The sequence below is a fragment of the Petaurus breviceps genome, unplaced genomic scaffold (genome assembly GCF_028583685.1).
Source record: "Petaurus breviceps papuanus isolate PSGF00001 unplaced genomic scaffold, PetGlider_PUasm1.0 90574, whole genome shotgun sequence".
Classification (NCBI taxonomy): domain Eukaryota; kingdom Metazoa; phylum Chordata; class Mammalia; order Diprotodontia; family Petauridae; genus Petaurus; species Petaurus breviceps.
In genome coordinates this window covers 1,864,172-1,874,612 of record NW_027187277.1, presented here as the reverse complement: position 1 = coordinate 1,874,612, position 10,441 = coordinate 1,864,172, and positions in this window count along the sequence as shown.

The window sequence follows — 10,441 nt, the reverse complement described above, 5'->3', positions numbered from 1 at the left end:
TCTGTGGTTTTAAATCAACACTTCAATGGTTTTCTCTAGGCTAAATTCCATGTGCTCCAAAAGAAAACAGCATCCCTATTCTTAACTATCACCTAAGAACAAAGTCTCTCTGTAAAAGCAGTGAGCTAGTTTTTTCAACTAACATATTTTTCTAGAACAACAACTTTAAGGGGGAAAAAAAAAAGATGTCTTTCATTTGAAGTGTTTTCTTGCCATTAACCAAAACCAACTACAGCAAAATAAGGAATCATCCAAATTCTTCATGTACCAAATATCATTTGAAATAAGTGATTTACCTGCAGGGTTGTGGGCATCCTTTAATTATATTGTTCAGAGAATGTTGGTTGTTGAAATAAACCTAAGCTGTAATATCATTGGTTTTTCACACTTTGATGAAGGAGAAAAGCATTGTAAATGACCTCAAACTTTTTTTGGCTGCTAAGAAAAGTGAGAACTCATTTTCACAGAAAACATTTGTACTGAGTCGAAGATTAGGCAATTGAAATAAAGAAAAGATATTTTTGGCCATTGGAATTGGAACTACAGCAAGATAAATTATATATGTTGGTTGAACAATTTGAACAATTACAGTATCTCTCTATAATTGAGAGCTTTAGTAAAAACATTTCCTACTAAACATTAAAATATTTAGAACCAAAAGTGAGAGAAAGAAGGAAATGGCATAATCCTTTCATATGGACAAACAAGGAAGTGTGTGTAGAAAAAGGTTACAACTCAAGGATCACAGGAGGATTCTCTTCAAACAAAACTAAACTAAACTAAATAAAAACAATCCAAACTAACTGACATATTTTATTCCAGAGTTTGTCCTTCTCAGGATGAAGGCTATGTGTAAGCATATCCTTTGACCTCTTCTGTCCAAATTCTGCTTCATTTACTGGGTTCAATTTTGTAGATCTCTCAAAAATTATTTTTCGGTTTGTTTTGCCTGCACCCAGATTTCCCTGGAAACTTCAGAATTTAGCTCATATCTAGGTCTCCACTAATGTGAGTAAAAGGGTTCTCAGTTCTCATATAAGCATACAAGGTAACAATGCATTCTAGATAAAACACAACTTTTATTTCACTCCACAGAACATTCAGAACACAGTGCTTGCAGTTACCCATAAACAATGCAATAAACTGAGAATTTGTAACTAACATAATCTTCTCTCTTCTAGTGAGTCAATCCCACTCACCACATCAGAAAACATATAAGGGCCTCAGACCATATTTTTACTAAGGATCTGGGTTTCCTTAAGAAGAGAACAGGACAGCTAGGTAGTGCAGTCAATAGAATGCTGGGCCTGTGGTCAGCAGAACTTATCCTCATATCTGTCCTCAGACAGTTACTAACTGTGTGACCCTAGGCAAGTCACATAACCTTGTTTGCCTCAGTTTCCTCATCGGTAAAATGAGCTAGAGAAGGAAATGGCAAATCATTCCAGTATCTTTGTCAAGAAAATCCCAAATATTTTTGCCTTACTGAATAGAATTGTGACACCCTAGAACGTGGTCAATTTTTGAGTATGTGCCATGAACAGGGAAGGTGAACTAGCTATACCAGATTTCAATCTGTATTATAAAGCAGCAGTCATCAAAACTACTTGGTACTGGCTGAGGAATAGAGGAGTGGATCAATGGAATAGATTAGGCACATGAAATTCATAAGTCAACGACTATAGTAATCTATTGTTTGATAAACCTCCAGACCCTGGTTTTTGGGATAAGAACTCACTATTTGACAAAAACTGCTGGGAAAACTAGAATATAGTATGGCAGAAACTGGACATAGACCATTATCTAACACCATATACCAAAATCAAGTCTAAATGGGTGCATGATCTAGATATAAAGATTGATACTGTAAGCAGTCTCATAAAACAAGGAATAGTTTACCTGTCGGACTTGTGGAGAGGGAAAAGACTTTATGACTAAACAAGAATGAGAGAACATTATAAAATGCAAAATGGATAATTTTGACTACATGAAACTGAAAAGCTTCTGTACAAACAAAGCCAATGTAACCAAGATTAAGAAGGAGGTGGGGAATTGGGAAAGAATCTTTACAACCTATGTCTCTGACAAAGGACTCATTTCTAAGATATACAGAGAATTGAGTCAAATTTATAAGAATACAAGTCATTCCCCAATTGATAAATGGTCAAAGGATATGAACAGGCAGTTTTCAGAGAAAGAAATTAAAGGTATCTATAAGCACATGAAGAAATGCTCTAAATCACTATTGATTAGAGAAATGCAAATTAAAATAACTCTGAGGTACCACATTTCACCAGTCAGATTGGCTAAGATGACAAAACAGGAATATGACAAATGCTGGAGAGGATGTGGGCAAATTGGAACACTAATGGATAGCTGGTGGAGTTGTGAACTGATCCAGCCTTTCTGGAGATCAATCTGGAATTATGCCCAAAGGGCTATAAATACTTTCATATCCTTTGACTCAGCAATACCACTCCTAGGGTTATATCCCAAAGAGATCATAGAAGTGGGAGGAAGACCCATATGTACAAAAATGTTTATAGCAGCTCTTTTTGTGGTGGCAAAGAATTGGAAATTAAGAGGGTGCCCATCAATTGGGGAATGGCTGAACAAGTTGTGGTATATGCATGTTATGGAATACTATTGTGCTATAAGAAATGAGGAGCAGGCAGTCTTCACATTTACCTGGAGAGGATTACACGAACTGATGCTGAGTGAGAAGAGTAGAACCAGGAGAAATTTGTACACAACTACAGACACAACGTATGTGTGATGACCAACCTTGATAGACTGGACTCTTCTCAGCAATGCAGTGATATAAGTCAATCCCAAAAGACTCATGATGGAGAGAAATATGTGCATCCAGAGAAAGAACTAGAAGGAACTGAGTTTATATCCAGGTGGAAGCAAAATACCTAATGTTTTTCCTTCTCTTGTTTGGTTTTATGTCCTCTTTACCATTTTTCATTCCATCTGATACAATCCATCCTTATAACCTGACTAATGTATAATGTGAAAGTATTTACAGATGCTATACTTGACTATACGCCGCCATGGGGGGGAGGGGAGGAAGAGGGACAAAATGTGAAACTCAAGGAATTGTGGAATTGAATCCTGTAAACTAAAAGGAAACAAACAAATTAATTAAAAAATTAAAAAAAAAGAATTAAAAAAAAAAAGAAAATCCCAAATAGGGTCACAAAGAGTCAGACACAATTGAAAACGACTGAACAAAAACAGAAATAAACTTCAAGTTTCTACAAAGACAGTCCCTTTGACATCCCACCTCCAATACTTCATACCCTCTGCGAATTTTGGAAAGTCACATAACCTTTTTCAGTTTCCATTTCATCATTTAGAAAACAAAGGAGTTCAGGACTTCTGGTTAAAGCAGTGATATGGGGGTTGGAGCCAAGATGGTGGAATAAAGGCAGGGACTTGCTTGAGTTCTCCCCCAAACCCATCCAAATACCTGTAAAAAAAATGACTCTAAAGAAATTCTAGAGCAGCAGAACCCACAAAATGACAAAGTGAAGTAAATTTCCAGCCCAAGACAAACTGGGAGGTCCACAGAAAACATCTATTGCACTGGTCGGAGAGAAGAGGAAAGTCCAGTGTCAAACCCATCAAAACAGACTAGGCCCCAGGAAACCTGGAGCAGGCTTCAGGGGACTGAATCACTGGTAGCTGTGGTGGTTTCTAGACTTCTCAGCCCTCAAATCCAAAGGTAACTTAAAAGGTCAATAGGAAAGGTCTTTCAGACCTGGGTGAGAAAAGAGTGTGGTCCTCCCATCCTGGAGTGGGGATGGCAGCAGCAGTGGTGGTGCTGGTTGCTGCTACCAGAACCAAAAGACCACAGATGGTGGAGGGGGTGGGGATTGAGCAACTGATCAGAGGGCGATTGCAGGGATCTCTTTGCTTGCCCTGAGACAGGATTTATTTTTTCTTTGCCTGTGCTTAGATCTGGGTCTTAGTCCTGGGTGGCAAGGAGGAGGGTTGGCATGGTGGAGCTTGTGGCAGCAGCTGGCAGTGGAGAGGGAATGCTCCTCAAGTTGGGCATAATGGAGAGAGACAGAAGATCACGAGATTAAAATTGAAAGTGGATTTTATTTACCGTGGGATTGCTGGGGTCACATACCCAAATCAGACAGTAAATTGGCATGAACAGTATGCCGGTTTTAAAGAGATGACAATAGTCAGGTTAAGTAAGCTGAAACTACAATCAGTGATTGGTCAGTGTATATTTGAATTTTTGAGTTTTCCTAGGGTGAGGTACAAGAAGCCCAGAATGGGTGGAGATGGGAAATACCCGGTAGAGGGTGGGGAACAAATGGAGCAGGGATTTTACCCTAGGCTGAAACCCCCACCCACAGATCAATTAGGAGAGGGAAGGGTAAAGTTATGCTAAAATGCCTGCTTACAGATCAATGGAAGGGAAGGGAAGGGTAAAATTATTGCTTACAGATCAATTAAGGGAATGGAAGGTGGGGTTGTGCTCAACACTCACAGTTCCAAGGCAGAAAAGAATACTTGTTGTCACTCACAGATTACAGCACTAGCCAGGAAAAGAGTAAACACCTTCCCTTTGATCATACCACCTTGGAAGAACGGAAAATTTACAGGTCTCTAGAAATGTTGATGAAAACAGTAACACAAAACCCCTGAAGCTTGGGACAGTACACCCTCCACACTGGAATTAGAGTCCTTCTACCTTAATAAAAACTTAAAAAGTCAAGTAATTGGCTGGGAAAATGAGCAAACAGTGGGTAAAAAAAACTCAGGCTATAGAATCTTACCTTAGTGACAAATAAGATCAAAATATATGACCAGAAGAAGACAACAAAGTCAAAGTTCCTACATCCAAAGGAGAAATATGAAGAAAAATATGAATTGGCCACAGGCCATGAAAGAGCTCAAAAAGGATTTTGAAAATCAAGTAAGAGAAGTAGAGGAAAAATTGGGAAGAGAAATAAGAGTGATGCAAGAAAATCATGAAAAACAAGTCAACAGCTTGCTATACAGAGAACCAAAAAAAAAAATACTGAAGAAAATATCACCTTAAAAAATAGACTAACTGGGGCGGCCAGGTGGCTCAGTGAGTAAGAGCGCTGGCCCCAGAGTCGAGATGACTTGGGGATCAAATATGGGCTCAGACACTTAGCACCACACCCAGAAATAACTGGCCGTGTAACCTTGAGCAAGTTACCTAACCCCAATTGCTTAAAAAAAAAAATGAGAAAAAAAATAGACTAACCCAAATGGCAAAAGAGGTCCAAAAAGCCAATGAGGAGAAGAATGCCTTAAAAAGTAGAATTGGCCAAATGGAAAAGGAGACCCAAAAGATCACTGAAGAAAATAATTCCTTAAAATTAGAATGGAGCAAATGGAAGCAAATGACTCTATGACAAATAAAGAAATTATAAAACAAAACCAAAAGAATGAAAAAAATAGAAGACAATGTGGAATATCTCATTGGAAAAACAACTGACCTGGAAAAGAGATCCAAGAGAGATAATTTAAAAATTATTAGACTAGCTGAAATCCATGATCAAAAAAAGAGCCTAGACATCTTTCAAGAAATTATCAAGGAAAACTGCCCTGATATTCTAGAACCAGAGGGCAAAATAGAAACAGGAAGAATCCAATGACCACCTCCTGAAAGATATCCCAAAAGGAAAACTCCTAGGAATATTGAAGCTAAATTACAGAGTTCCCAGGTGTAATGATAACTCCCAGGGAGTTGAAGATCTTCCCTGCTCATTAATAGGCCTCATGTGGAGCCCATTAAGGGAAGTTTGATAAGGAGAGGCTTGGTTTGTATAAAGACCCACATCTTTTGCTAACTTCTAATTAGGCACTGGGTCATGAGGGTTGTGATGCCCTCTGGCTCTGAGAAGTCTATATGATCTGAGGTTAGCATTTTGCTTTGGAGCTTACTCATTGGAAGAATGTTCATGTGATTTGGCTAGACAAGACTCTGGGTAGCTGTTAAGGAGCCTTCTCCACCCCTACTGGCTTTGAAAACCTAGATGTTGGTGCTTCTTTCTCTGGTAACTATGTATGTATTGCTATGGTCAGATAGCTGGATCTGTCTGTTGATATGTACTAATTTCTCAGATGGTTAGAAACCCTGTTGATCTGTGCTATATTCTCTGCTTGTAATTTCTGCTTATAATTTCTGTTTGTATTTTCTCTGAAGTTCGGGGTGCTGACTTTTACCCTGAACTAAGTGAATTTATATATATATGTGTATATATATATATATGTTTAATTAAAGATTGTTGACCCCTTTAAAGTTGCTTTCCTTTAGAAAAGCAGATCAAAGGACCTATGCTAGCAGCCATCCTGGTTATGCCAGTGTGGTTGTTGTTACAACAACAGGTCAAGGAGAAAATATTGCAAGCAGTCAGAAAGAAACAATTCAAGTATTGTAGAAACACAATCAGGATGACACAAGATTTAGCAACTTCTACATTAAGTGATGAGAGGGGTTGGAATATGTTATTCCAGAGGGCAAAGGAGCTAGGATTAAAACCAAGAAACACCTACCCAGCAAAACTGAGTATAGTCCTTCAAGGGGAAAAAGAAGATATTCAATGAAATAGAGAACTTTTGAGCATTCTTGATGAAAAGACCAGAGCTGAATAGAAAATTTGACTTTCAAATAGAAGACTCAAGAGAAGCATAAAAAGGTAAATAGGAAAGGGAAATCATAAGGAATTTAATAAGGTTAAACTGTTTATATTTCTACATGGGAAGATAATATTTGTAATTCATAAGACCTTTCTCATTATTAGGGTAGTTAGAAGGAGTATATATAGACAGAGGGCACAAGTATGAGTTGGAAAGGAAGGAATGATATCTAAAAAATAAAATTAAGTGGTGAGAGAGGAATATACTGGGAGAAAGAGAAAGGGAGAAGTAGAATGAGGTAATTATCTCACATAAAAGAGGCAAGAGAAAATTTTACAGTGAAGGGGAGGAGGTGGGAAGTTTGGGGGAGTGAATGAACCTTACTCTCATCAGAATTCACTGAGAGACAGAATGGTACACACACAAAATTATGTATAGAAATCTATCTTACCTTACAGAAGAGTAGGAGGGGAAGGGAATGAGGGGGTGGTGATAAAAGGAAGGGCAGTTTGGGGAAGGGAGTAGTCAGAAGCAAAACACTTTTGAAGAGCGACAGGGTAAAAAGAGAGAGAGAATAAAATAATTGGGGAGAGGGAATAGGATGGAGGCAAATACAGTTAGCAATAGTAATTGTGAAAAAAATTTTGAAGTTTCTGTGATAGTCTTTATTTCTTAAACATATAGAGAACTGAGTCAAATTTACAAAAATAAGAGCCCTTTCCCAACTGAAAAATGATCAAAAGATATGATCAGTTTTCAGATGAAGTAATCAAAGCCATCTATAGACATGAAAAAAATATTTAACTCACTATTGATTGGATAAATTAAAATTAAAACAATTCTGAGGTACTACCTCATAACTATTAGATTGTCTAATAGGACAGGAAAGAGGTAAATGACAAATGTTGGAGGGGACGTAGGAAAAATGAGACATTAATGCACTGCTGCTGGAGTTTTGAATTGATTAAACCATTCTGTAGAGCAATTTGGAACAAAGGGGTATAAAATCATGCATTCCTTTTGATTTAGCAATTTCCTTACTAGGTTTTATCCCAAGAGATAAAAAACAAAAAGGAAAATGTCTATATGTACAAAAATATTTATAGCAGCTCTTTTCTGCAGGTAAAGAATTAGAAATTGGGGTAGCTAGGTGGCTCAGTGAATAGAACACCAGCCCTGGAGTCAAGAGGACCTAAGTTCATATCCAGCCTCAGACACTTAACACTTACTAGCCATGTGACCTTGGGCAAGTCACTTCACCCCAATTGCCCTGCCTTCCCCTCCAAAAAGCAAAATAAAAAACAACCCCAAAACAAAAAAAACAACAACAAAAAGAATTAGAAATTGAGGCAATAACTATCAATTGAGAACTCTGAAAGGCAACCAAAGAAGTCTAGAGAACCCCGGAAAGGTAAATAGATTTGGGTAACCGGAAAGGCCTAAATGATGATGAAGTACTTATACACTAACAGAGGAAAAGAAACAAAGGTTTCTTTAGAATCTCACTTTCTTAGAAAGAGCTAAGAAAGACACACAGGGCCTTGTTGAAATTTTGTACTCTTGTGTTGGTTTTAAAAGAGTAAAGGAAAGAAAGGAAGAGGGATACACTGGAGAAGAAATGATGAAGAAGGGGAAGAACTTCCTTTTTCTTATAATTGGAATACTTTAGAAAAAATACAAACATGAAAGGGTGGTAGGAATACAGGTTTCATGAACCTCAATCTTTTTTAAATTATATTTTTCAATCATCAAAAATCTGCCTTCTCTCCCTCCACTCTAAACCTCCCCCATCTCCCTACCCCACCCTAACTGAGAATGAAAGAAAAACAATACCTCTGTTCCCACCATATGTAGTCAAGTAAAACAAATTTCTGCTTTGGATGTGTCCAGAGAAATATATCTCACTCTGTTCTCTGAGTCCTTCACTGCTCTATAAGGAAGTGAACAGCATGTTTTATCATTAGTCTTTGGGAATCATGGTTGATCATCAGAGTTCCTTGTTCTTTCAAAGTGATTTGCCTTTACCATACTATTGTCATTGTATAAAATGTTCTCTTGGTTCTGTTTACATCACTCAATATTAGTTCATATAACTCTTCCAGGGTTTCTCTGAAACTATCCTCTTCAACAATTTCTGTAGCATAATAATATTCCGCCATATTCATATCCTATAGCTTGTTCAGCCATTCCCCAATTTATGGTTACCTAATCAAATCCTGATTCTTTGACACCTCAAAAAGCTATAAATGTTTTTTTGTATATCTTTAGTAAGAGTTTATCTCATTTTGGATGAATCCCTTTTTTAATCTACCTGTCTTCTACTTCCCCTCCTATTTCCCTGTTGAGTAAAATGTAGTTCTGTTTCCAACTGTGTGTGTGTATATATGTGTGCATGCAGTATTTGTGTTCTTTACTCCTTTGACAAGTTCAGATGAGTGAGCTCCAAATATAAGCCTCCCCCCATCCGATTTTCCTTTTTCTTTTTTCAATAGATACATACTTGCACAACCTGGTTATTCCCCTCTTTCCATTTTTCTCTTAAGATCATCAAGAGATAATAGAACCACTTCCAATGACTTGACTAGAGTCTGTGATCTCTAATGATGATTGAGTTCAAAGTTTATTTTTTTATTCCTTTATCATTTTTCTTTCATGTTTACATTTTTATATTTCTCTTGGCTCCTATGTTTGAACTTTAAAGTTTCTTCAGAACTCTGGTCTTTTCATCAAGAATTCTTAAAAGCCTTCTATTTCATTAAAGGGCTATTTTTCTCCCTATGGGATTATAATCAGTTTTGCTGGACAAATTATTCTTAGTTGTAAGTATAATTTTTTTTTTCTTCTGGAATATTGTATTCCTAACTTTCCTCTTTTTTATAGGTGGCTGCTAAATCTTGTGTAATCCTGGCTGTGGCTTGAATATTTTAATTTTTTATGATTGCTTGTAGTATTTTTTATTTTCCTGGAAATTTTCATTTTAGGATCTCTTTTGGGTGGTGACCATTGCATTCCTTCTGTTTCCAATTTGCCTTCTGGTTCTAATAGATCTGGGCAGCTTTCTTTGAACATTTCTTGATATATAATGTCTGAGGTTTTTTGTTTGCTTTTGGCATGGTGTCACAATAGTTCAATGATTCTTAATTTTTTTCTCCTTAATTTATTTTCCAGGTCAGTTGTTTTTGCTATAAGATGCTTTACACTTCCTACTATGTTTTTAGTGTTTTGACTTTGTTTAAATATTTCATTTTGTTTCATGGAGTCATTGACTTCTATTTTATCCATTCAAATTTTCAGAGAGTTTGTTGCTTGGGTAAGGTTTTATACTTTTTGTGCAAAGCTGTTAACTTCCTTTCCAATTCTTTCTTCTATTGCTTTCATTTATTTAATTTTCCCCCATCTGGTACTTTCATTTATTTAATAAAAACATTAGCTCTTAAAACAACAACCTCTTGCTTTATTTCTTCCTAAAATTCTAGCTTAATTTGTGTCCAAAAGTTTTTGAGTCATTCTCTTCTTCTGGGTTTATATTTTGAACATCCCAGTCACAATAATATCTTTCTGTGGTAGGATTTTTTTTCTTATTTTGCTCATTCTTCCAACCCACTGCATTACTTTAGACTTAACATTAGGGTTAGGCTCTGCCCACTTTTGGAGGAAAAATCTGGGTGGTTGTTTTACTGCTTTCTTGAGGGATATTGAGGGTTTTTTTTACCCTTTTCTTTCTTCCTTCCTTCCTTCCTTCCTTCCTTCCTTCCTTCCTTTCTTTCTTTCTTTCTTTCTTTCTTTCTTTCTTTCTTTCTTTCTT